The sequence below is a fragment of the Peromyscus leucopus genome, chromosome 20, assembly GCF_004664715.2.
Source record: "Peromyscus leucopus breed LL Stock chromosome 20, UCI_PerLeu_2.1, whole genome shotgun sequence".
Classification (NCBI taxonomy): Eukaryota; Metazoa; Chordata; class Mammalia; order Rodentia; family Cricetidae; genus Peromyscus; species Peromyscus leucopus.
In genome coordinates this window covers 24,581,007-24,606,796 of record NC_051080.1, presented here as the reverse complement: position 1 = coordinate 24,606,796, position 25,790 = coordinate 24,581,007, and the positions used below count along the sequence as shown (strand labels likewise).

The 25,790-nt window shown below is 49.1% G+C and overlaps 1 protein-coding gene across 5 annotated transcripts in view; it reads left to right on the top strand.

Annotated features, from left to right (window-relative positions):
• Window positions 1–5,560: 5,560 nt before the first annotated feature.
• St3gal1 (ST3 beta-galactoside alpha-2,3-sialyltransferase 1) overlaps window positions 5,561–25,790 on the top strand; it is a 75,724-nt gene continuing 55,494 nt past the window's right edge. The window contains exons 1-2 of one of the 5 annotated variants that reach the window (XM_028876002.2): window positions 5,561–5,831; window positions 20,046–20,150. The gene's annotated coding sequence lies outside the window, so the exon portion shown is untranslated. Of the gene's footprint in view, window positions 5,832–6,494; window positions 6,602–6,961; window positions 7,026–10,379; window positions 10,578–20,045; window positions 20,151–25,790 lie in introns of those variants that run through there. The other 4 variants (XM_028876001.2, XM_037197515.1, XM_037197514.1 and 1 more) reach the window with 4 other exon arrangements.

Sequence of the window (25,790 nt, the reverse complement as noted above, 5' to 3'; positions counted from 1 at the left end):
AAGCCCTGTTCTGTCTATGTGTTAGATCAAACTCTGAGCTTCCTGAATTGCTCTTTTCAGCATCCATGTCAGCACAAATAAGCTCTCTCAGCTGGGAAGGCCCTAGGATAAGGATGCTTCTAAACCATGGTCCCTGGACATCTTACGGCAGTTGGAAAAGCTGCAAAGGCAGTGAGGCCTACCAAGAAGCCAGACCCTGCAGGAGCCCTCTAGACATCCGGGGGCTGGGGAATCCATGCTAGCCGACACTGAAGTGTTCGGCAGCCCAGCGAACTGTGTTGCTGCTAGGAACACAGCATGTAACTTAACCAAGCTAACCTCGGATCTAAGAGTTGGATGACAGACAGCTGAGGAGCACATGGGCCCACACCAGGAAGGACTGCGACTGACGACAGGCTCTGGAAACTTAGACTTGATTCCCCCAGGTAACGGAGATCCATTCAGTTTTAAGGGTTTGGGATTTGGGAGTGACCTGGGAGAAGGTAGGGAAGTCGTTCTGAAACATAAACCGGGCTACAGTAACTCAGTGCTTGGTTGGCTGCAAGTCACAGAACTGTGACCTGCAGTAGCTTAGGCAAAACACCTTTATTCACTCATGCAATAGAAAGTCTGGACATAGGCTTTGGTAGTGTGACAAGGCCTGGATCTACTGGCGAAGTATGTAACTGCCACACAATACTTAACACGATTGACTTAAAAAGTGAAGATTGATTTATTTAGTCCCAAGATCAGGAGGTACCACTGGTTAGGCTGTCTGGAGAAGAAGGCTGACAGCAAGACTGTGTATTTAAATCCCAGGAGGGGCAGGCATAGGTCTAAACAGAACAGAGAGAATAGAGAGGATCCCACAGTCCTTAAGAGCACACTCGAGTGACCTAAAGGCCTAAGGCCCCACCTCTTAAAGGTACAGAGCACTTCTCACTATTGCCATACTGTGATCAAACCTTAACTTGGGATCCTAGGGGGGATAATTAAATGATGAACACCACCCAAACAACAACTGGTCTTCCATTTGGCTTCTTTCATGAACACAAGAGACCTAACAGGGAAAACGAATTAAGAGTTTCCTGTTCAGGCTGGTGAGATGACTCAGCTGGCAATGGCTCTTGCCACCAAGTCTTATGACCTTTTGATCCCAGGGAAGACATGGTAAAGATAATCAACTTCTGCGGGTTGTTCTCTTACCTCTCCGTGAGTGCCCCCCAAACAAATAAATAAACGTTGTAAGTGGGCAAGAGCTTTCTGAGTCTACTCCAAAGATTGTCTTCCTTCCCTCCTTCCTTCTTTCTCCATTTCTTTATACAGGACTATAAATTGAACCCAGACCTCACACATGCTAGATAAGTGCTCGACCATGGAGCCACATATCCAGCCCAGAGTTTACTCTTCAGAAGTGAAGCACATTTTGTCTCCCTTTTCTGATAGCTCTAACTAGTATTAAAGCTCATCCTTAATACTTTAATACTCACCACACACACACACACACACACACACACACACACACACACACACACAGCCAGCAATGAGCAATCTCTCCTTCCAGCTTCCCAAGCTGCACTACTTTGGACATTTCTACAAGAACCGCTTTTCCTAAGAAGCCTTCAGGAATTCCTCATTGAGTAGTCACAAATACCTGACACGAATCAGCATGCTTGGTGGGTCTGGGAATCTGACAGCAATCAGACACCGGTCTGGGAATGAGGTTGATCACACAGGTTTGGCTGGCTCAAACGCCCTCCAGGTTTCCCAGGATTGGAGGGGGTTAACATGCCATGTTCACTACATTCCTTCAAGTGCCAAATCTAGAGGGCTTTTCTTCCCCCGTGGTCAACTCGGTGATGGACACACAATGCTTGGCAGCCTGTGCAGGTTGCGTTGGCGACCCCATTACCTCCTGGATGGGCTGGTCAATTGGATTCCTCCCCTGAACAACGTCAAATATTGAAGGGATCACAGCCAGGGGGTGGGACTGAAATAATTGTCCCTGCTGTGACAGTGGTATCAGAGGCTGGGAAAACAAAACAAAACAAAAAACCCCAACTCACCCAAAGTATTAAGAGATATTCCAGAAGAGAGAAAAATTCACACACTCGCACACACACACACACACACACACACACACGCTGTTGTGCAACTGTTTCCTCCATATTGGAAACTTTCCCTCGAGAGGTGAGGGGAAGCTCATGAAACTCATAAGGAGTTTATAGGTCTTGTGGGGCCCCTCCCTGAGATTACATAAGCAGCTGGCAGTTGCAGGGGAGAGAGACTCTGGTGGAGTAACTATCTGCACATGGTGTAGGGAACTCCAGTGACGATATCTTGCTGACACCCAGGCTCCTGGTAAGTAACCCCATCAACGCATTGGTTCACTGAGCTAAACTTGAATGCAATGATTTCTTCAGGTTGTCAGTGACTGCTCTATCTGGGTGTGGATAGTTTCTGTGCATCTCCCTAGGAAAACTAATCACACACCACACACACACACACACACACACAGAGAGAGAGAGAGAGAGAGAGAGAGAGAGAGAGAGAGAGAGAGAGAGCGCAAGTGAGCCAGCAACAAGCAGTTTCTCCTTCCAGCTTCCTAAGCCGCATTAGTTTGGACATTTCTACATAAACCACTAAGGAGACTTTAGTAATTCCTTATAGCCCTGAGACCCAAGAAAGTACCACTCAAAACACAAAACAGCACGTGCTGGCCCCTCGGCAAGCCTCTGGCAAGCCCCGTCACCCTGCTCTTTTCTGCACAATCGCCCCGTGGGATTGGAACCCATTAGTACTTTTCCACTCTGGTGTGCCAACAAAGGGGGAAGGGGAAAGAGAAAATCAATTTCCTCAGCCATCAGACAGCTGCTGCTCTGAACTCATGGGGAGGTGGCAGTGTGCACTAAATCCATGTCAGGGCTCCCCAGGAGACCCGCTGTGCAGGCACTCCCAGTAATGACTACTTCCAGTGGTTCCCCAGCAGGGCATGTTGGGAGATATGATCAGAGTAACAAGAAGACATGCACCCCTGGTATGCAGCCTGTTTCCTTGCTTCTGGAAATGGTCCAGGGTGCTAAAGTGCTGCGTGCATGGAACATCACAACTCAGAAAAAAAAAATGAAGAAGAAAAAGAAGGAGATAGGAAGCTTGTTACCTAGAAAGAAGTTTGTTGTACCAGGCAGGGAGCAGGTAGATTAAAAAAAGGTCCCACCTGCATTTCCTTACCAGAAGTAGATGCATTTTGTGTAGATAAGGTAATGGTTTCATGCACAGTCACTATAGTTCATCAGAGTCATTTGTGAAATCATCCAGGGACCCACTAAGAATCTGGGGTGGAAACAGCTGGTGTGGGCTCTCCACAGCATAGTGTAACAGCTAGATGGCCTGGGGACTATTAATTTGCCTAATCTAAACCTCCCTCCACAGAACCCATTAGAATATAATAGCAGCCTTCTATTCACATAGTATGGTTCCATTTTCCTAAGTGATTCCCTATGCGCTCATGGTTCCTTGCAAGAATGTGACCATTAATTCATCCAGCACTTCCTTACTACCTTGTGAACCACAGGGAGAGGACTGCAGTCATCAGGAAGCAGTGTTCCTCAGCCAGACAGCCTCGTCAAATCAAGAGGCACACAGCCAGCAGATACAGCCTTGCAAACCACAGGGCGCTGTTCTTGGCAGTGAGGCCCCGCTAGGTGACCATTTAAACTGCATTTGATTGAGAGTCGCCAGGGTGTGCGTGCCTGCTCCAAACTGTGTCTCTAGGTACCAAGAATCTAAGTGGACCACACTAGATATGGCTGGAAGATGCTGAGCTATGGAGGGACAGTAGCTGATATGATGGGAACTCTGCCCTCCTCTCCCATACACACAAAAGAATTCCAGGTGCTGCGGTCTGACCAGTGTCTCAGAAACAACAATGCTTACAGAGAAACTTCCAAGGGACAAGGACCTCACCCCCTGTCTAGCATGGAAACCCAAATCAACATAGGACAGCAGGGCAGAGGATCCAGCACAGGTCATAGGCACCTTGGAGATCCCTCTCTCAAATTCCCTGAGGATACGGGCAGTCAAGTGGCAGGTAAGGTCCCAATGAGGCTTAATTGAAGGAAGGAGTCCTTGCACAGTACTCCCCAACCCCCTGACAAGTGGAACTTGTGGGTGTCTAGTCGCCCCCTCCTTTTTTTCTGGTAGTTTATTTTCTCTTTGTTTGCCTCCTTTCTAATCAATTCTACTTCCCCGGGTCTTACACAATGCCTGCACCCTATCTAGGCAGGTCAGGAGCACAGTTAAAACCCACTCCTTCCTCCTTCCGAAGCGGACTTGGACTGAGCTCTCAGACAGTTTCAGGAGCTCTACATTGCCTGTATCCACTTGGTCAGCACAACAACCCTAGCAAACAGAAACCGGTGACTAGGACTATTTGCAAGTGAGGACGTTAAGGAACCAAACCTAGGAAAAAGAGGACATCCCAACCAGCCCATGATCACACAGTCGTGGAGAAGCGCAGCAAATTCGCCCCTACATTACAATCTCCCTCTGATGAGTGAACAGCTAGGCAGCTCTAGTCTCATCCGCTGCAAAGGTTTATCCCTTGAAGCAGCCTCGACTGAAAACGGAGACTCCTGCACACCCTGTCTCACCTCTTAACATTCCACGAAAAAGTTTGCAGAAGAAATAGTCCCAGTGAGAGGACACGAACTGACAACCCAGATTTTATAAATGCTTTTTAAACCTACTATTTGGGATCTACGACCCGCACCCGGTAAATTCCGTATCCACTAGCCTCGCTTCCCAATTAAAACAGGGAGGGACAGAAAAGCTGCAAGCCTAATCCCCAAAGCAAATCCCCAGCCCCAAACTACCTTGGGGACCGCTCTAACTCAGGTTCTCACTTAGCCCAGCTCCGGACCGCGCTGCTGCCTGTCCATCCACCAGGGTAAAACCCGCGGCGAGCAGGCAGGAAGGGTGGGGGATGTGGATGCTTCGGCGCCGGACTCCGCGGCTCCGAGTCCGGGCTGCACTGACCAAGGCTCTGGTATCCGCGATCCCTAATCCCGCCATGCCCCTCCCCCAAACTCCCTAAATCCCACCTCGAGTCCCACGCCCTTAGAGGAATTGGTGGCTCTGCCGGGTCACCCGTAGGGGGATCGCCACCTCTCTCCACTGCGCACCCGACTGGGGCTCTTCTGGACACCTCCAGCCACATCTTCTCGGTGCATGGCCATCAGCTCGTCCCCGGGGTTGACCCCAGGAGCTTTAGGCCGCTCGGGAGTTCTTCCCTAGCCTCGCCCGCTGTTCCCGCAAAGCCCCTCTCCTGGGGCGGTGATCCAGTCCCTGCGCCGCCTCCTCCGGCATCTCTCAGGCCGGCCCGGCCTCCACCCCGTCCGCTGTGGTCCACGTGGCTCGGCAGAGCTATATTGGGCTCGCAGGAAGCCCCAAGCAAGGGGAAAGCCGAGCCGAAGCCGGCGGGAAGGGCGGAGGGGAGCCGGGGCTCCGAGGGGCGGGCGCTGGGCGGAGGAAGGGGAGGGCTACGAGCCGCGGAGGCGGCTGCGGGGCTGGGCGCGCCCGAGTCGCCGCTTGGTCCCAGCCGGCGGGCGAAGGTGGCCCCTCCCCGGACGCCCCGCCTCCGACTCCCGTTACACCCGGGGGAAGGTGTTCCAGAGGCCGCTCCCATCCTCACCCCGCCTCCCGCTTCCCCGGCGCTAGCCTCCGCCGGCGGAGCCCACTATGCCAGACACTTTCGACACTTTGCAAAGACAAAGAGCCCTAGACCGGAGGGAGGAGAGAGGAGGAAGCAGAAGAGGAGGTAGAAGAGGACCCGGAGGTGTGAGCTGCCCGGGGTGAGTATCCCGGACACATCTCCTTAGATACCTCTCCGAATCTCCCCAGTGCCCCCTAGCCAGGCAACTCCGGCGTGTCTCCGGCATTGGGTGAGTGCGCACCCAGCTGGTCGCTGTCCCGGTGCCCCCGGGTCGGCGCCCCTTTGCGAGTTGGAGCTCGGGAAATTCCGCATGTGTTCTCTGAGTACAGAGGTGATCGTCCGGACCCCGGAACCGAAGGGGTGGGGAAGGGGCTAGGAAGGTATGACAGTGGAAGTGGGACCGAAGACCCTTGGCGCCAAGAGGGAGACACGAGGAGGAGAGAGATCTCTGTCTCAGCCACGGCCACCACGGTGGTCTCAGGAAGAGTGTCAGGGAGGAGACTCCACCTCTGGGGTTCCAGGCTCTTTGGTGCTTACCGGAGAAGCCTCCCGGAGCTCAGTGGGGAGCCTACGGTGATTGTGGCAGAGATTGCCAGAGCGGCCACGGTGACATTGCACTCAGCACCGCAGTGGATCCTCGTCCGGGCCGTGGGTAGGCGACTCCATCAGGCGCTGATGGCCCACACTCTCTAGAGAAGCCGAGGTCTTGGCTGGGACACTGTAGGGACGCTTGGAGCCGTTAGTTATCTAGACCAGAGATAGTGGGACAGTATCCGGATGGAGTCTCCCAATCCGCTGTGAGCAGGCGCAGACCCGGGAGGAGGCTGTTGGCCCCCAGGACACCTCTAATCCCGCGCTGCTCCGGATCTCCGGGAGAAGTTGGCACTTAGGACAGGACAACTGGATGAGGTGTGTTGGAAAATGGGTGGATTAGCATGGGCAGAGGGAGCACAACGGTGGCAACTCGAAACTTGGGAGTCCGCCCCAACCCCGTTAGGCGCCGCAGCTGCCAAGAAATAATGTGGCAAAAGTTAGCAACTTGTCTGCATCTCTATAATGTGACCTGCGCAGGGCACGGTCCGCCCCTTTGATAAGTGTGCCTGGGTGGGAAAACGGTGACACCAGACAAGACGACTTGGTTCGAGTACTGTTAGCTCCAAATCGGACCTTTGCGCAAGCAACTTTCAGCCCTCGGAGTTTTTGTTTGTTTGGTTTTTTTTTTTTTTTTTTTTTTTTTTTCTACGCGTGAGTGTTTGAGCGTGACCTTGCGGGAGGCTGCGCAGCTGAACTAAAGATGGGCATTGAGTCAACCGGTGCCCCCCTCGTGGTACAGGTAAGGCGTCTTCGCCTTGCCGCATGGCGGGGTCTCTGGAAAGAGTGCCGGACCCACTGTCCCCCATTCCCCGTCTGCTGGAATCTGGAGTTTCTCCAGCCTCTTGCACAAGGGTCCTAGCCAGCCAGCTCCTACGGCCAGTAGGAATTGGTGGCACTCCATGAGAGGACGTGCGCGCCCAGGGGCGCGGGAGTGGGTGGGGGCTGGGCTGGCCACGGCATCTCGGAGGTTGAGTCCCAGGACACATCAGTGATCCCGAGGACTGGAACAAGCTCGCTCAGTCGCTACATCAGGCATTAGCCTGACTTTCACTGTGTTTGTGGGGAACCCTCTCCTCTCCCAGCTTATCACTGCCGCGCGTCCCCATGCCCTCACGGACTTGTGGTGAGATGAAGCACCCACCCCTCTCTGCAGCAGGTGAGGGGTGCTCCCCAGAAGAAAAACTGTTAGGAGCAGGGGACCGGGCTATGCAGTCTTTGCCGCCGCTCCTGGCACATGGTAGGTGCTGATACAGTACTCAGTGAAAAGGCCTCTAGGACGGAAGGCGCTGGCCCTCGGAACGCCCCTCATCCCTTACCACTACTACTAAATTTAAACTCATCCAGTGGCTTCTAGGAGCGCGCTGAGCACCTACTACCTCCCTCGCTAAACCGGTGTGCATGTTTCTGGAAACTGCGGGCGGTGTCCCCTGGTTTTCTTTCTTGGATTATGGCCCAGAGCGCCCCCAGGTTTGAAAAAGAGAGATGCACTGCCCCCTGCTGACTGCTTGGGAAACAACGGCTAGGCTAAGCTGTGAGAAGAGGAGACCAAAGACTGAGCCTGGCGGGGCCCCTGAGCCTCCACGCACTTCCCCTTCCTGCCCCAAACACCAAAGCCTTGTCATTTTCTGAACTTCCGCGACTGGCTGAAAAAAAAAAAAAAAAAAAAAAAAACCGAAATCCACCATTCTGTGTCTCCTGCGTGTGCCTAAAATTGGATGTAGAAGGATGGAGACTTTCGCTGTAAACATGTGATTGAGCCTCTCAGAGCCTCAGTTTCCTTATCTATAAAGTGGAGCCATTACTACAGGCTCCAAAATGAGCCCTGCGGAATAGATACTATGCATAACTGTGTGTAGATGTATACTGTGCAAACATATGCTTACAATATGCTTGTGCGTGTGAGCGTATGTGGACACGAGCTGACCAAAGGAACAAAAAGTGAACTTCTTCTCTGTCCTTTCTGACATTTCCTCTTCCTGCAATTTTTTGTTGAAGTCATAATGACCAACAAAACCAGGGCCTGGGCTTAGCAGGGGCTTCCCCACACTGGCTTCGCTTTAGGCAGGAACATCCGACCAGATCTGGAGCTAGAAAACAGGAAGTGTTGCTGGAGTTGACCACGGGGGTTTCTTTAAGGGTGTGAGCTCCATTCTTCTGGGCTCTGCAGCCCCAAGTTGACTTTTTCTGAGCTATTTGTAGACGGAGCTGGGTCTAACGGTCTAATCTGCAGGTGCCAGCTGCTACCACGCCCAGCCCACACTGCTCCTCAGGTTGGGACCTCTGTCGGGAGTACTTGATTCCTCTCAGGCTTGGGAAATTATCCATGTATGGGCCTGGAAGAAAAGGATGCTTTGGAGGTCCTAGATCCTCAATACAGCTTTTTGACAAATGAATCTCCATCTCCTTCCCCCAAGCAGCCTGTCTTGTCAGGACTCTACCCTAGAAACAAGTGTCAGGCAGACCTCTCCCCCAAAGGACTCTCCAGATGTTTGCCTTTGATACCCGCCCCCATCAGCTTTCCTGGCTACAGTTGCTGACTCAAGGGGTTTGTGTTTGGACAGAGCTTTGTGGAAGCTAAACCTTAACTTTTATCCCAAGCCCTTCCCAGTCTCCAGAAAGCAAACAGAAAAGAAAAAAGTAAAGTCCATCAGTCAACTTGTCCTTGTACAATGGCCTCTTATCAACAGATATTTCCCAAGATCCACATAGATATCCAAGACCTTGGCTACTGTGGAGTGCTATGACAAAGTCCAAATTTTTAAACTAAGCATATCAAAAGGTTAACAATAACTAACAGCGAAATAGAACAATTATAACAATATTCAGCAATTAAAGTTACTTTAAAGCCTATCCATTTAAAACTTCGAGAATTTTCTATGTAGTATTTTTTGGACTTCAGCTGATTGTAAGTTACTGAAAATTGGGAAGTGAGACCTCTGGCAAAGGAGACTTCTAGAGTACTTTCCCAACGGCTGCTTTGTGCATGGAGAGCTGGCCTGGCCAGAAGAAATCCACAGTCAGACTTTCAGAACCCTCTGAGCAGTTGCACATGACCCACATGAAAACTGCACTTCCCATCACTGGCCTGAGAACCCGAGAGCTTGTCTGTTCTCATTTGGTCAGAAGAACTCAAACCAAACGTGACCCCGGTGAGAGCCGGCCTTGGAGTCTCAGTGCCAAGGCTCGATTGCTTTGCAATGAGGCACCCAAGCTATTCCGGGTCCTGGGTCTCGGTTTCACTCTGCAAAACAAGAAGCTGTGGTGCCCTGCCGACAGTCACCTGGGGCCTCCTTGTGAAGATAGCCCCCACCTCCTCTATGCTTACTTAGATTCTTCCTCCGAACTAGTTGGCGGCTGGAGGAGACTGGAGCATGTTACCTACCCCCAGTCCACAAGCCCCTCCCTTCTCCCTGATAGGGTGGCTTCCTGTCTTTCTGAGTCCTCTCTCTCGGGGCTCAGCTCTCAGGGCTCAGCCCTCTCTCAGGTCAGATGTTTGCCAGCAATTCTCAACGCTGGGTTTTGAGATGAGTTCTGACACCCGACAGTGCATTTACTGTGATGTCTTGGGGCTCCTGTGTGCAGACTGCAAAGACGCCAGGGTGACCTCCTTGTCCACGAACGGAAAGTGACCTTAGACATTATTCTGTTCGATCCCTTTGCTTTAATGCAAAACTGTGAGCCCCAGGGGAACAGCACCAGAGTGGTGTGTTAACCTTTCAAGCCCCCTCATCTCCAAACCCACTCATTTCTATCCACTCACATCTTGATGTTCTAACTGGAGACCCAACATCATATATCATTGGAAAGTCTGGAAGTCACTGCTTCTTTGCTTACATTGGCAGAGATGGCTGAATTGCTTTGATTCCATAGGAGCCGGTGTTTATGGGGACTTTGTTTTGTTCCACATACCTCACAGGGTGCTGGAGATACCAGGAGTGGAAAAACACACGGTCCTTGAACTCTTGCTGTCCCAGAGGTCTCAGTACTCTGGGAGAGATGCATGGGATGATAAAGAGTCAAGCCGTGTGTGGTACTTATCACAACCAAAGCCACTGGTGCTGAAACGGCCACCAGATGGTGGGCCCCTCTTCCTTGAGGGGTCCACAGAGGGAATCCTGGGATGGTACCAAGCCTCAAGAGTGCAGGGTTTCTGCTAACTATTGGTCTGTTGCAGAACAGATGTCTTTCCTTGAATGGTGTCATGCAGATATCAAAAATGTTTTCCACCCTGGGTATGCAAGAAAATAGAGCTCCTGAGATGAGAGGCTGCCTCTGGCTTCTGCACAAAGAGGTGAGGGAAATGAAGGTCGCAGGAACTAGGTGATTGGGCCTCAGTTTCCTTCACTATGCCCTTTTCTCTGGCTGGTTTATATGCTAGAATGGTTAGAGCCTGGGGGGCCCTCACTGCAAGCTTCTGAGAGTATGATGATGGGCCTCGGCATGCTTGTGTGGGAAGCTGAGAGGTTGCGCTGGATTTGCTTTGAAAATACATCTTAATGCTCCGTTGTGAATGTCTGACTTCACACCTGCACACATTGCTCCCGTGTAGATTTGAACAGCAGATTTGGGAGGTGGAGTTAAAGCCTGGACCCAGCAGCCAGAGGTGGGAGGAAGTGCTGGCTTTCAAGGGGGCAGGGCCACAGGTCAGTTGTGTGAGCAGGTCAGGCCTTGCACCTCTGTGCTCCACGTTGAGTGGGGTGCGTGGGCCTCCCCACTGGACTGTGGGGATATGGAGAAGATGAAAGTGTGGATTCACTCATGGAAGTTCCAGAGCCTCCAAGTTCCCGTTGAACTAAGTCTATCGGAGAAAGAGATTGGGCCGGGGCATGAGCCTGTTCTAAATGGTGGAATGGAGTTCAAAGTTCTGGGAAACCTTGTAAAGAGGCAGCTGATTTTAAAGAAAAACAGCTCCTTAACCTCTCTGACTGTTCCTCATGCTGCCCCTAGAGGAGTCTGCCTTTCTCATTCCTTTGAGTTGTATAAAACCTTTAAAAAGCCCTTCTTCTGGGCCCCTGGCAGTGTGATCAGGATCTGTCCCTGGTGCGTGAGCCGGCTTTCTCGGTCTCATTACCTATAGTCGGACACTTTGCTCACTCCCGATAAAGCGGGGAAGGGGCTCCAACTGAGTGTACCAAGCTTAGCTGTCCCCCCCATAGGAGAAATTAACCTGTTGGAGGAAAGGATAAGGGGGGTAGTGGGGGGAGTGGGAGAAGGGATGAGAGAGGGATCTGTGGTTGGTATGTAAAGTGAATTAAAAAAATAAAAAACCTCTCTTCTCTAAAGAAGAACAAGAGTGCAAAATTACAAAGTGGTCAGAACAGGGACTGAGAAGCGGCCCCAAAGCACTGTTACCAGGGCCAGTAGCCTGTTTCCAGAACACTGTAGGTTGGCCGGGAGGAGAAGGATAACTTAGACTGAGTTTAAGGTGACCAGAAAGGACTGCGTCTAGCCACCATGATCCTGGAGGGGAGGTATGATGGCTAGTTTCAAATGTCAACTCGCCACATCTGGAATTAACTGAGAAGAGAGCCTCAGTTGGGGGACTGCCTGGATGGGGTTGGCAGTATTTCTTTTTGTCTGTCTTTATTGCTGGTTGATATAAGAAGACCAAACCCCCTGTGGGTGGAATCATTCCTTAGGCGGGGGGTGTGTGTGTGTGTGTGTGTGTGTGTGTGTGTGTGTGTGTGTGTCCTGAGCTATATGAGGCAAGAGAACAGTAGATGAAAATTAATTAGCCAGCAACACTTATGCATTCTACTATCCCTGCTTTAGTACTTGCCTAGCCCTTGCCTCAGTGGTGAACTGTAGATGAAAATAAACCCTTCTTGCTTCTGTGTTGCTTTTGGTCAGGGTATCACTCATGGCAACAGGGAGGAAAAGAGAGCAGGAAGGCTCTGGTGTCAGGATGTTTCCCAGGACAGAGGGCCAATCCACGAAGGGAAAGCTGGTGCCTGGGACTTAGAACTCCAGGGTCTTGGGTTTGTCCCGGCTCATATGCTAGACCTTCCATGTCCTAAGTAGGAGACAGCAAAGCAAAAGGCTCACCTTGCCTCTATTCCAGGAGTTAGGAGGGGCCTAGGAGACAGAAGTTTATGTAAACATGTCTTATTTGCCCCTCGAGAAGGATTTCAGTAGCATCTACTTTTTCTTAAGTGTTTAGTGTATGCCCCAAAGTATGTAGTGTTTTAAACATCTTGACATTTTGGGATCAGACAGGAAATTGAAGTGGAGGGTTGCATGAAGGACTTTTTCCCACCCCCAGAGGTTGGGGCAGCCCTTGGGGGAAATCAGCAGGAAATGGCAGGGTACCTTCTCTGCCTCTGAGAAGGAGGCACAGGAAGAGGCTGGGATCCAGGAGAGCATGGCAGTACAAATCTGCAGAGGTTCTGGGGAGAAACCATGGGCACTGGAGAAGAAGGACAAGCACTTTGTCCTGGTCCAACCTGCTATGTACAGCCTCAAGCTTCTGAAAATGCAGCCACCCAGAAGCCAAGGATGCAAGCAGGACATGGGACAGGGAATTGAGGCGGTGGAGGGTGGAGGGGGGGTGTCTTTACAGTATCCGCCTGAGAAGGGAACTGGATGGAGTCTGAATTGGGTCGACTGAGGAGATCCATCCCACATCTGCTGTCTCAGTTGACTCTGCCGCAGCCTGAAGCAGTAGTACTTGAGTCCAAAGATTCCCTGACTGTCAGTGAGAAGCCAGAGGGTAAATCCCTTAGGTGGAGGCCACAGAGTTCTTAGAAGTCTTGTTTAACCCATTGTATCAGATTGCCCCTGAGTCTATCAAAGATGAGATAGTAGCAAGGTCCTTTATTCATTTTCTGTTGATAAAGCAAAATGCCTGAGGCTGAGAAATTGTAGAGAAAAGGTTTATTTAGTTTATAGTATTGGGAGCTGAGAATTCAAGCAGCATGGCATTGACTCTTGGGACCTTCGCTGGGCCAGGTCCTAGTGAACACCATTAAGGGCAGTGCACACTAGGAAGAGATAACCAGGAGTCAAAAAGGGGAGCTGGAATGGGGGTGGGCTAGTCTGACGATCTCCCACTAGGGCCCCACCTACCTTCTTTTCACATTGTTTACTGGGGACCAAGTTTCCAGTATGAATCCTTAGAGGACCCATTAATACCACATCCACACCCTGCAGACCCTCAGCTTGTCTTATCTCTTCTCACTTCTCAATGGGAGATCTCACCTCAGCTAGATACTCCGTTCACGGACCAGATCACTCACCTGTTCCTTGCCTCAGTTTCCTCTTTTGTCACATAGATATACTTTGTACAACCAATATGAAAGCCAGTTTATGGTGCTAGGGAAATTCCCAGGAATCCACAAGGTTGACCCCAGCTTATACTACTAGCAGTAGTGGAGAGGGACCAGAGCTGCCCTACCATGGTAATCAGATCTGTGACTATCCTAACTGTCATCATAGAGCATTCATCCAGTAACTGATAGAAGCAGGATGCACAGATGCACAGCTAAGCACCAGGCAGAGCTCTGGGAGTCAATGGAAGAGAGAGAGGAGGGATTATATGAGCAAGGGGGCGGAGGGGCGGGGGTCAAGATCATGACATGGGAAATCTACAGAGACAACTGATGCAAACTTGTGCAAACTTATAAACTTTAGAACAACAGCTGTGGAGCCTGCATGGGACCAAACTAGGCCCTCTGCATATGGGAGATAGTTGTGTAGCTTGGTCTCTTTGAGGGGCCCCTGGCAGTGGGATCAGGATCTATCCCTTGTGTATGAGCTGGCTTTCTGGAGCCCATTATTTGTGGTGGGAGTCCTTGCTCAGCCTTGGTGCAGGGGGGAGGGGCTTGGTCTTGCCTCAACTGAATGTACCAGGCTTTGCTGACTCTCCATGGGAGGCCTTACCCTTTTGGAGAAGGGGATGGAGGGTGGGTTGTGGGGAGGAGGAATGAGAGGGGGATCTGTGGTTGGTATGGGAAATGAATAAAAAAAATTCTTAAACAAAAAAACAAGTTTATTTCTTAATAATTTCACTGTACATCTTTGGTTGTAAGAATTGCCCAACAAATGCTGGAGGTTTTGTGTATGTGTGCTTGTATATGTTTGTGGTGCATACATCTGAGTGGGTGCATGCCCATGAAAGCACATGCAGGGATATTTTTATGCAATGATATTTTTAGGCAGTGGTACCTTCATGAATGAAAGCAGGACATGGGTTATTTTCCTCTATCATTCTCTACCTTATTGCCTTGAGATGGGGCTCCTCACCGAGTCAGAAGCTAACTGTTTTGTCAAGGCAAACTCGTGAGGTCCACCAATCTCTGATCCCCAGTGCTGAGGTTACAGGTGTGTACAGTCATGCTTGGCTTTTGACCTGGGTTCTGGGAATTCAAACTCAGGTCCTTCTCTGAAAAAAAGGAAGCCTTTTTACCCATTGATCCATCTTCCTAACTCCCTAAATGCCAGCTTTTCACTCCTGAGGAGGTTAATTTCTGGACAGGTTGGTGTGGGCACAGGTTGTGCCCCCACAATGACATTTAAAAAACCCATTCCAAGATCACATAATAAGACTGGAATATTTGTATGTTAAAAATGTCTTCTAATTAGTCTGGGGTTATTTGGAACTTTTTATTTTCCTGATTCTTTCTATGTATGTTTTTGTTTTATTTTTTCCTCTAAAATACTGAAGTTATTCAACCATATAAGTATGAAAGGTTTTTTTTTTTAATTTGTTTGTTATTTTTAATTGTGTATATGTATGTGTCTCTGTGTGTAAATGTATGTGCACATGAGCACAGGTGCTCACAGAGGCCAGAGGCATCAGATCCCCCTGGAGCTGCAGTTACAGGTGGTTGTGAGCCTTTTAATGTAGGTGCTGGGATTTGAAGTCAGGTCCTCTGAAAGAGCAATATGTTCTCTCCCATCTATAACTTGAAATTTTTAAAGAGAATATAAAATAAGGGTTAAAAATGAAAATCAGGGCTGGAGAGATGGCTCAGTGGTTAAGAACATTAGCTGTTTTTCCAGAGGACCCAAGTTCAATTCCCAGTACCCACATGTCAGTTTATAACTGTCTGTAACTCCAGTTCCGGGGGATCTGACACCCACACGCAGACATACATGCAGGCAAAACACCAGTCAATGCTCATAAAAAGTAAAAAAAAAACTCGCCAGGCAGTGCTGGCCCATGCCTTTAATCCCAGCACTCGGGAGGCAGAGGCAGGCAGATCTCTGTGAGTTCGAGGCCAGCCTGGTCTACAGAGCAGATCCAGGAAAGGCACAAAGCTAAACAGAGAAACCCTGTCTCAAAAAAGCAAAAAAAAAAAAAAAAAAAAAGTAAAAAACTCAAAATCAATTTGACCTGAAATCACATGCCTTTAATCCCAGTAGCTGGGAGGCAAAGGCAGATAGATCTCTGGGTTCAAGGCCAGCCAGGACTATATAGTAAGGCATTTTCTCAAAAATAAATAAATAGATAGATCTATCTATTTATTGAATATATTCATTATATTACATTATTATTGAATAGAACATTAGTTCCAAGTGACTTGGTAGAATTAAAAGTGACATTGGGAGGGGACAGCTGGCATGTGCAGAGAAAGTACTTCCTCTAAATTTCACTAGATACAGTTAAAAAAAATCTAACCCAAATGATTAGATTGTGATAGATTTAGCTTCATTGAAACAAAACAACAAAAACCCATTTGAATGCACCAGGCACTAATGAAGCCAATTGGCTAAAAGTTACCTCCATGCATATTTACTTAGTAGAGAGCTCTTGAGAAAAAAAAAAATCATTAAAGTATGTAAGTAAATAAAACAAATAAATATTAAAAAAAATAAAAACAAAGCAAACATGTGACTTTTCTAACTGAGATGGAACAACTCCAAAATACTCATGTGTCATGCTCAACGGGCCCACATGAAAGATGGCAACTCATCTAATTGGCCATTTACTTTTTCGGAAATAAAGGGGTCAGTGGGAAGAAAATACAAACACAACTCTTTCTTTAGAGCCAAAGAACACTAGCTGAGCGCTTCAACTGAATCTTCTGATTTCACTGGTCATGTAATGAAGGACTCTTACATGGGACCCTCCCAGGCCTTGGTGAACTGTGGCTATCACAGGGCCTGAAAGAGCCTCTGGGGTCTGAGAGCTAAGACATCTTGGGAACAAAGAGCCCCGGCTCCCTCGGGCTTGAGTATCTGTACCTGGGTTACTTTCTGAGTGTGGCATTTCACAAAGATTCTTCTTACTCTGCTGATAAACATGCAGACCATGGAACTGTGAGGTAATAACAGTCAGGGGACAGCTTTCAGATTTCTATTCTCTCCCTCCACTGGGAGGGTCCTGGGGATCCAGCTCAGGTAGCCAGACTTGGTGGCAAAGTCTTTACCTGCTGAGCCATGTGACTTGCCTTAGATCTCCATCTTTTTTTCTACAAAGTAAGGAGACAAGGGGTCTGGGCTTCCACCTGGCCAGAGAGAGCCGTGATTATCACTCAACTTGCCCTAGCCTACAAGCAGGCTCCCTGGTAGGAGATTCTGACCCCTCTGACATCGCACCCCTCATCCTCACAGCAGCCTGGGTGGTCTCTGTATTTTTATTCTAACCTCATTTCACCAATTCAGAAACTGGAAGCTGAGAGTCAGAGAGATTAAGACACTGATGTAGATAGCGTTCCGTAGCCAAAAGCGGTGGACTTGGAATTTCCTGGCACTTTCCAAGCCCAGTAAATTTCAGAGCCCAGATCCAGACTACATGCAGTGTACTTAGGAGCATGATCCTGTACCCTGCAGCTGTGCATTGTAGAGATTTGGGGGGTTGGGGGATATGGGGAAGCAGAACTACATCTAACAGGACATCAGCTCCCAGCCCAAGCCCCCTAGATTTACCCCATCAGAGCCATGCTCCTTAGTGGCCATGGACTCAATGCTTTGACTACCTACCTAGTCAGATGGAGGTCCTGAGTCTCCCTAACCCGGGTCTAAGACCAGCAACCTCACCCTCTGGTAGACTGGTGCTTGCTGTCAGTGTACCCCAAGAGGCGCATTCCAATCAGGCTTCATGGGTTGACTTGATTGGTTCTGGACTCACTTGTCTTTGCCATCTTGACTTCCATCTTGTGCCTCTAATGCCTTTTTAAAAAATTTTTATGTTTATTTATGTATTTATTTGTTTGTTTGTTTGGTGTTAGCATGCACTGAATCCAGATAGCCTGTGGTGCCTGGGGACCTAGTGATGCCCAAGGCCATGGTGAGTCTCCCAGAACTGGAGACAGGACTTAGCAGCAAGGCTAAGCATCTAGTTTGCAAGCCAGCCTGAGAATGTCCCCCAGCTTCCTAGCCGAGCACCTTGGGAGGTCGACCTGTTTCAAGTGAACTGAAGAGTGAAAGCCTGTGACTTTGAAAACCCTCCTTTTAATAACATCTTCACAAAAGACAGGAAGATGTGCTGTGCCTTTTTGTGGAAGATCTGCTAATCCCACCACCTGGTGGAAGGTCAGAGGGATAAAGCCTGTTGCTTGGGAAATATATTAGCTGCCACAGCCAAGAGCCGCTCTGTGGGGTGCAGAGCTAGAAGTTTCAAAGGCTAATCTTCAATGTAAAAAAATGTGGTCTTTGGGCCAAAAAGGAAATTAAAATGAAGTGAGAAGATAAGACGGGCTGTTAGTTGTCCTTTCCACCCACTTAATAGGAACTTGGGATAAAAAAAAAAAAAAAAAAAAAAAAAATACCTTCCTGGAGCTGGCACAATGATCAGTGGGTAAAAGTGTTTGCTTCGGGCAAGCCTGAAGACCTGTTCCATCTCCAGAACCTTCGTGGAAGGAGAGAAATGACTCCCAGAGAAAAGTTGTCCTCTGACTTCCACAACATATGCCGTGTCATGTGAATGCTTGTGTCCACCCCCCCACCCCCCACATGCACACACACTAAATTAAAACAAAACAAAACAAAACACTATCTTCTGTAGTGGAAGCATTGGCTCTGACATAAAACCTTGTGCTGTTTCCCTATCTGTATCTGTGACCGAGAACCGACTGAAGGAAGCAGCTGTGTGCCCAGAAGTACGTACAGGATTTTACAGGTGAAACTGATCCCTATGCCATGCCAAACCCACAAGGCAGAGGAAGCAAGCCCTGGAGGCTGTGGAGAGAGTTTGGAAAATGGACAAGCAGAATATAGCTAGAAACCATCCTTGGCATGCAGTCAGAGAGGTTTCGTCTTTTGCCCTGAGCTGTGGAATCCTAACTGTTACCTGGATTGAGTGAGGGTGCTGTGAGTTGATGTGATGATGGCAAGTTCCAGAAGTTGCACGCTCTCTTAGAGTTATGAAATCCTAACAGGTGCCCTTGTTCAACCTTCTCCTCCCAATAGTTCAATTATTCAGCTGCTGAGTCACTCACTGATTCATCGGCTCATTTGGTAAAAGTATTCGCTCTGCCACTTCATAGCTGTGTGACCTGGAGCGAGGCGTGCTATTCTGTGTTTCCGTTTCCGCATCTGTAAAACAGAGGTCCTCATAGTAAGCGTCTTCCAGAAGGTGCTAAGCGAATGCCAAGGGAGCTGCTACTCTGGAAGTGCTTGGAAAGGGTTGCTGGAGCCGAGCTCTGAGTGACACCCTCATTCAGCATCGTAGTGCCTGTTAGAGCTGTCTGGCTTAGCCACTTTGGGGCCATTTCCTTGGCTAAACTCCCTGTGAATATCCTGGCCGGGCTTGCACACTCCACATGTAGGGACCTCTCTGTCCACAGAGGCTCCATGGGGTAGAAAACCAGGCCTCACACATCTTTTGAAAGAGGGGGACTTTCCAGAGGAGGCAGCAGGCAGGGGCCCTCCTGGGTTTAAGACTTCAGAGTGTGTTGGTTGACATCAGAGGCAGGAGAGAGGGCCCAACAGCCTCAGGGCTGCACACTTCATTCAGCTCAGGCCAGACCCTCAGGGGTGTTTGCTCTGCCCCTTTAGTGGTAGTATCCTTCCGTATGGTATCCCTGTCTTGACTGCCTCACACATCAGAGTGGGCCTAGGAGCAGACCTCATGTGGCTCTGCCAGGCTGCCACCCCACTGACCCTTCTCAGGACGCTTCCACACCCTGAGCGAGTCTGTGTTGGCCTTTGTGTGTTCCAGCCGGCTTCTGTCTTGCCCCTTATCTCTGTAAGCACCTACCAGGGAATGAATGCACTGGTTGGCTGTTCTGGTTCATTCCTTTCTCCTTCTGGTTAGGGTTGGGGACACACTTGTTATTGGTGTTTTCACAGTGAGAGGCTGAGGCATGGAAACCAGTCAAAACCCTAGTCTCCAGGGCAGGACAGGCAGTTGGGGCTATTAAGTACCTTCTCTACCAATTTGTCTCCTAACACACTCAGTCTGAAGGGGGGTGGGCAGTAATTCCGTCTCTTGCTGTATTGAGGTCCCCCCCCTCATTTCTCTATACATCTCTACCTCTCTGCACATCTCTACCTCTCTGCACCTCATTTTTTCAATCAGATAAGGATCAGAGACAAACAGCCCTCCTCCCCCATCTACTGAGCTGTACTGTTGAGAACCAAAAGTTGGATGGTGGTGGTGGCACTCCAGGAGACCTGCACCAGAGGCTAAGTCCAAGGTTTCCATGATCACAGGCAAAGCTTTCTTCCCTCCCCTCCCTCCCTCCCTCCCCCTTCCTTCCCTCCCTTTATTTCCCCATTCCTTATTCCATGTTCTCCCATTCACAAGATTGGCTTCACAAAGCTCCTCCTTTAAAGAGAGGTTGGCTAGAAAACATTGCCATGTCTCCTCTCGCAGCTCCCCAGCATCCTCAGGAGATGATGAGGACATACCCTGAGCTGCACCTGATGCCCAGAGAAGAACAACTCAGGCTGCTGCCACTTCTTCTGGAAACCAGCTCAGGTCAGGAGTGTCCTATTCGGAGTCTGGGACTAACTCCATCCCCATCCAAATCCCCGGGGAGGAGGTTGAGGCACCGAGGTTCTAGACCGTCCGCCTGCCTGCCGGCCAATAACAACAGAGAAAGGCATGCATCCTTCCTTCTTTATGACCACTGTTCTCACCTGTTCTACCTTGCAGACAAGAAAAGTCAGGCTTAGGAGGTAGGAGCAGTCAGAGGATGCTCAAAACAAGATTTAGAGACTCGGGTGCTGAAGCTGGGATCCTGCCCTGCTGCTGGAGGAACAAATGGGCTGTTTCACTGTTCTCTTAGATGGGCTGCCTGGCCAAGCGGTCTCTACCCACTTTCCTAGCACACCAAAGCCAATGTCAGCAGAATGATTAGGTAGGGTGGACACTGTACTCAAGGTGGAGGTCATGAGCTGGGGGATGAAGCAGGTTTCACTTCACAGCTGTGTTTCTACACATCTGTCTTTGCAATTGGAGTCAGGGTAAGGCTCAGGTCTCAATGTGAATGTTGGAGTATCCTATCCAGCAGAGCCCTGGCTTCGAATTTCACCTCCACCCATTTCTGTGTGGTCTTGAATAAATTATGGAGCTACTTCATGTCCTCAGTTTTCCACATCTCTGAAATAGGGGTGGACTAGAAAGGTTCAGAGTGATATAACGAAGGTGGAGAGAAATTATGCACATGACGTGTTTAGCATGGCGCCAGCCTCCCTTGCCAGGCTCAACCATAGCCACTATTGTTAGTGATAATATTTCTCCCTCAAAGTAGCCAGACCTCAGCATTTGACTTTCAGATTCAAAAATACACATCACTGTGAGGAGTCCAGTGTGGGGAGCCTTTTTTAGATATGGAGGCTTCAAGTTAGAAAACAGCACTCCCAAGCTAAGGAGTCTGTGGCTTCTTACCTGAAGTTGGTCCAGATTCATGTGAGAGTGTCACTTTCACACCCAGAGGAGAGCTGCCCTCATGTTCTCCGGGCAGCTTGCCTACACCCTCTGCATCAGCCTGTGGCACCTACACTGACTTCTAGGTCTCCCCTCACCCCCAGCTCTCGCTAGCTTCTCTGTCTGCACTTACTCCTCAGAAAGTCACCCCTTTGGCACTCAGATGCAGCCAGACCCTCATCATCATGTTGATCCCATTGTCCAGGAACATCATGTCTGGGACAGGACTCTAGTTAGGAAATGACTTGTCCGTTCATAGTCTCCCGCAGGGTAGAGAGTGATACGGCTCCTTGTGTCTGAGTCTGAGTCTGTGTCCCCTCCCTCCACAGTGCACTTCTGGAAGGCAGTGCCCAAAAGCCTACTGGTGGTCTCACTAGGGCAAAGTAGTGCGTGACACAGCCCCGTTGAGCCTTATAAATGGTCACATGAAGCCGGGCGGTGGTGGCGCACGCCTTTAATTCCAGCACTCGGGAGGCAGAGCCAGGCGGATCTCTGTGAGTTCAAGGCCAGCCTGGGCTACCAAGTGAGTTCCAGGAAAGGCGCAAAGCTACACAGAGAAACCCTATCTCGAAAAACCAAAAAAAAAAAAAAAAAAAAAAAAAAAAAAGTCACATGAACTAAATTATGCCGGTTCTGGCCTGTACAAGTGAGTTTTGCTATGCATTGGTTTCTATTTTGGATTCCTGACTGTGCTAGTCATATGAGCAAGTTGCTTAATCCCAAGCGTCCATATATATTCTTGCTCAAAATGATAAAAAACTGACAGTACACACACACACACACACACACACACACACACACACACACACAATGAAGGACAGTTTAACCAAGTGCCCAAGTGCCATTCAGCACTTAAAGACACCACCTCCTATTCCCACTACTGCTTTGTTTAGTTTTATCAAAGTGATTTCATGTTCTTTTTACATAATTTTAATTCTTTGGATTTTCTGTTTTGGTTGTGCATTCATGTGCATGCACCTCTTTGTGGAGGCCAGAGCTATCACTGGTTGTCTCCCTGGATGTATCGACACTTTAGTCTTTGAGACAGAGTCTCCCACTGAACCTACAACTCACTATTTCAGTTAGGCTGGCTGGCCACCAAGTCCTGCAGACCTGTCTGTCTTTGCTTAGCACTGTGGTTACAGGCGTACACTACAGTGCCCGGCTCTTATGTGGATTCTGAGGATCCAAAGTCAGTCTTCATGCTTGTGCCGAAAGCCCTTTACTCCCTGATCCCTCTTCCAGGCCCCCAAGCTCTTGTTCACTCATCTACTTTCCCACACAGCCCTGCAAGACCGTTGAAGCAGGCGTACTTCGCATCTTACCCACCAGTAAATCTGAGAAAAGCTGCTTCTCTAAAAATCACACACTTGACTGGATTGCCCTTCCCTGGGGCACACCCCAAAGCATCCATGCTGTGTCAGAACATGACATGCCCCTGGCCCCATGAGTAAAGAGTCCTGTAATTCATAGATGCAGCGATCGTATCGGGCCAGACAACATTAAAAGTTATCCAGACAATCATTTTCTGCTTGGAGGGAAAGAGTTATGATTTATTAAATGAACTGTCTCTGTCTCTCCGGGAATGATGTTGAGTTTTATTTCCAGTTTCCTGCCCTACTCTGAGAAGGCACAAAATTGGAGAACAGTCTCTTGTGAGATTTACTGTATAATACTGTGCGGTAGAAAGGCATGTCTGGTGTCGCACGGGGGCTGTGAATGGTGGATGCACTAATAGGGTCAAAGAAAGAATGACTTACAGGTCCAGGGCAGGGAATAAGAACACAGAAGAACATAACCATGATTTGTTTAGCTGGAATTTGCTCTAATCTATGCTCCGGTTAGTCAGTAAATGCTTTTCCTGTCTCTAACTGTCCTGGTTGGAATCCAGCAGCTTGGGTTGGTACTCATGCTGCCTGGGAGATGGACAGGATGAAGAGGTGAGTTGCCTTGATCAAGTTGACATGACCTGGAATGTACACTCTTCACTCCACGGACTCAGTGAACCAGCCGGGTAACAGAGGGGCCAGTCTTCAGCCTTGAGGAAGCCACTCTCTTGGAACTTGGATTTCCTGTCTGTAGTCTTGGGAAGTTGTTCCTGACCCCATAGAGAACAAGTATTATGTCTGAGTTTTCCTGGGTGTGAGGCTCATATGTGGAGTGTCTGGACACCCACCAGTGATGTTTCAACGGTGAGGATTTAGTTGTCATCTCCGTTGGAAGTCCTCCTGGAAGCTTCAGCCTGAACAAATAGAGGCATGCCATCAGGGCTTGGTGGGGACAGAGGTGCAAGGTGGCCTCTCAGCAAAGTTTTTTTGGGGACTTGTGCTAAGAAATACGGGCATGGGGAGTCACAGTAATGAACTGGCTATTCTTGGCATCAGCAGCAGGTTTTCTCTGTGTTTGAGACCTCAGTACTAGGACAGCGAAGTTGAGCAGCTGAGACTGCGGGACGTGATCAGAGCAGATGCCCAGAGGTGCTTTTTGTTCCTCAGCCCTTTGAGGAAATGTCTGAGAAGAGCCACCTGAGTGGGGAGGTTAGTTTGGCCCATAGTTGCTGAGGTTTCCATCCATTGTGGCTGATTCCATGGCAGTGGGCCTGCAGTGAGGCAGAACCCGTGGGATCATGGGACAAAAGGAGGCCACTCAGCTCAGGGCTGCCAGGAAGCTGAGGGAGATAGGTGCAGGGGAAGAGAAAGGTACTGCCTTTGAAGGAACACTGCCAGTGACCTCCTTCCTCTGACCAGGCCCATGTCCTACTTTCCATCATCTCCCAATAAGGGCATCACATTGGAAATCCATCAGTGGATGTATCCTTGGATAAAGCCAGGCCCCTTGAGATCCATTCACATCCCCGAGTCTCATCAGCTGATACCGGAGCCTTTGACCTACAAGACTTCAGGAGATATTTTGGATTCAAACCAGCCGTGTCTAGACCAAGGAAGGAACTGGATCTGGGTGGGTTGCATTGCTTTCATGAGATCCCTGGTCTTAACTTGGTGCCCACGGGTGCCAGTCTGTAGATAGAGGCTCAGTGGGAAGCAGGGTTCCATCTTAAAGTGATTCTCAACTTTCTCCCTTATGTCTTAAGAAATAGAACAATCAAATATTATCTTCAGGGATGCATATATATATGTGTGTGTGTGTGTGTGTGTGTGTGTGTGTGTGTTGTGTGTATATTATGTACATGCAGGCCTTTCTGTCATGATGTTTTTCAACTGTTCAGTAAGGTATAACCTATATGAAGGTCCAAACTCAAGTACAGGCATCTATTACAGTGTAAAGTAGCCCTATTCCAGTTGATAATTGGAGTTTCATCTCTTGTTCATTCATTCATTTAACAATCACCAAGTGCCTCCTCAGTATTGTTTATAATTATAATATATATAATTATATATTTATATAAAATATATAAAATTGTATATGCATCTAATAGGTAACAAGAGTGGGTGGGGACACCCTGCTGGCCAAGTATGGCCCCTCCTCCACCAAGGGGCTCCTTCTAGGGAGAACAGTGACAGCAGACTGAGGAGAGGCCTGGTGTTGAGTAAACCTGTGCTGTATTAAAAAGTAAATAGACAATAAGTGGGTGAAGCAAAGGGAACAGTGGGCAGCCCAGGGTAAGGAAAAAAGACCTCTAGGTCAGCTTGTGTTCATGAGACCCAGGGTTTGATCCCCAGCACTGAAAAAAAAAAAAAAAGGAAAGAAAAAGTAATAGTAATTAACTTCCCTATATACCACACTAGGAACTCTGAGGAGAGTCAGACACCCCCTCCCTTCAGGGGTTAGTGATGCAGGGAAGCATTTCGTAGAAGTACAGATGCCAGGGGCTACAGTGGCAATGTCTCTGTCTGGGAATCAGCAAAGGGATCCTGGGAAGTGCCCTATGTAAACTGGAATGTGAGGGGTGGGTAGAAAGGGCAAGAATAAAGTAGATTGTGCCAGCCAGTGAGTTGTGGAAATCAGGTTAAGGTCAGCAAGACCTATTCTAGATACTGCTGAGAGAGTCGAGGCTTCCTCCAACAGATGCTAAGAGGCAAGACTCCCTCCAGCTGTTGCTGGAGAGCAAGGTCCTTCTAGCTTTTAATGGTAGCCAAGGCTCCCTCCAGCTGTTGATGAGAGAGTCAAAGTCCCCTCCAGCTGTTGATGAGAAGCAAGACTCACTCAGTGGAGGTTGTGGTGGCCAGATGGTCAAGGGGCTGGGGCTGGGGCTGGTGGCCCCTCCCCTGCAGCTCACTCAGGATAGAGCCGGAAGGAGAAGGTTTTGGTTTTTTTTTTTTTTTTTTTCCACTATTGAGACTCTGAGCCCTTCTGCTTATGTCCCTTCCGCTGTCTTCCCCGTAAACATCCTGCCCCAGCAGCAGCTCCTGACAGACTGTTTATAGTCAACACCGTATGTGGTTTCCAGAACTAGACCTAAGCCTTTAGACACAGCTGGCTTCTGTTGATCAGTTATCTGCCAATTCTTCACCTGAAACAGCTCTTGAATCTCCTCCCACTCCTCTAGTCCCAGATCTTTCTCCTCACCATCATCCGTAGGCTAGCTTCCTTCCTAATTTGTCATGAACTGCTATGGAGAGGTATAGGGTGGGTACATGATTAGCAGGGCTTCCCGGAAAGATACATCGTCCAAACCTCAGGGCCCGATCCAGCCCACTACTCTCATTTTCCTGATTCTGGGTGGATGCA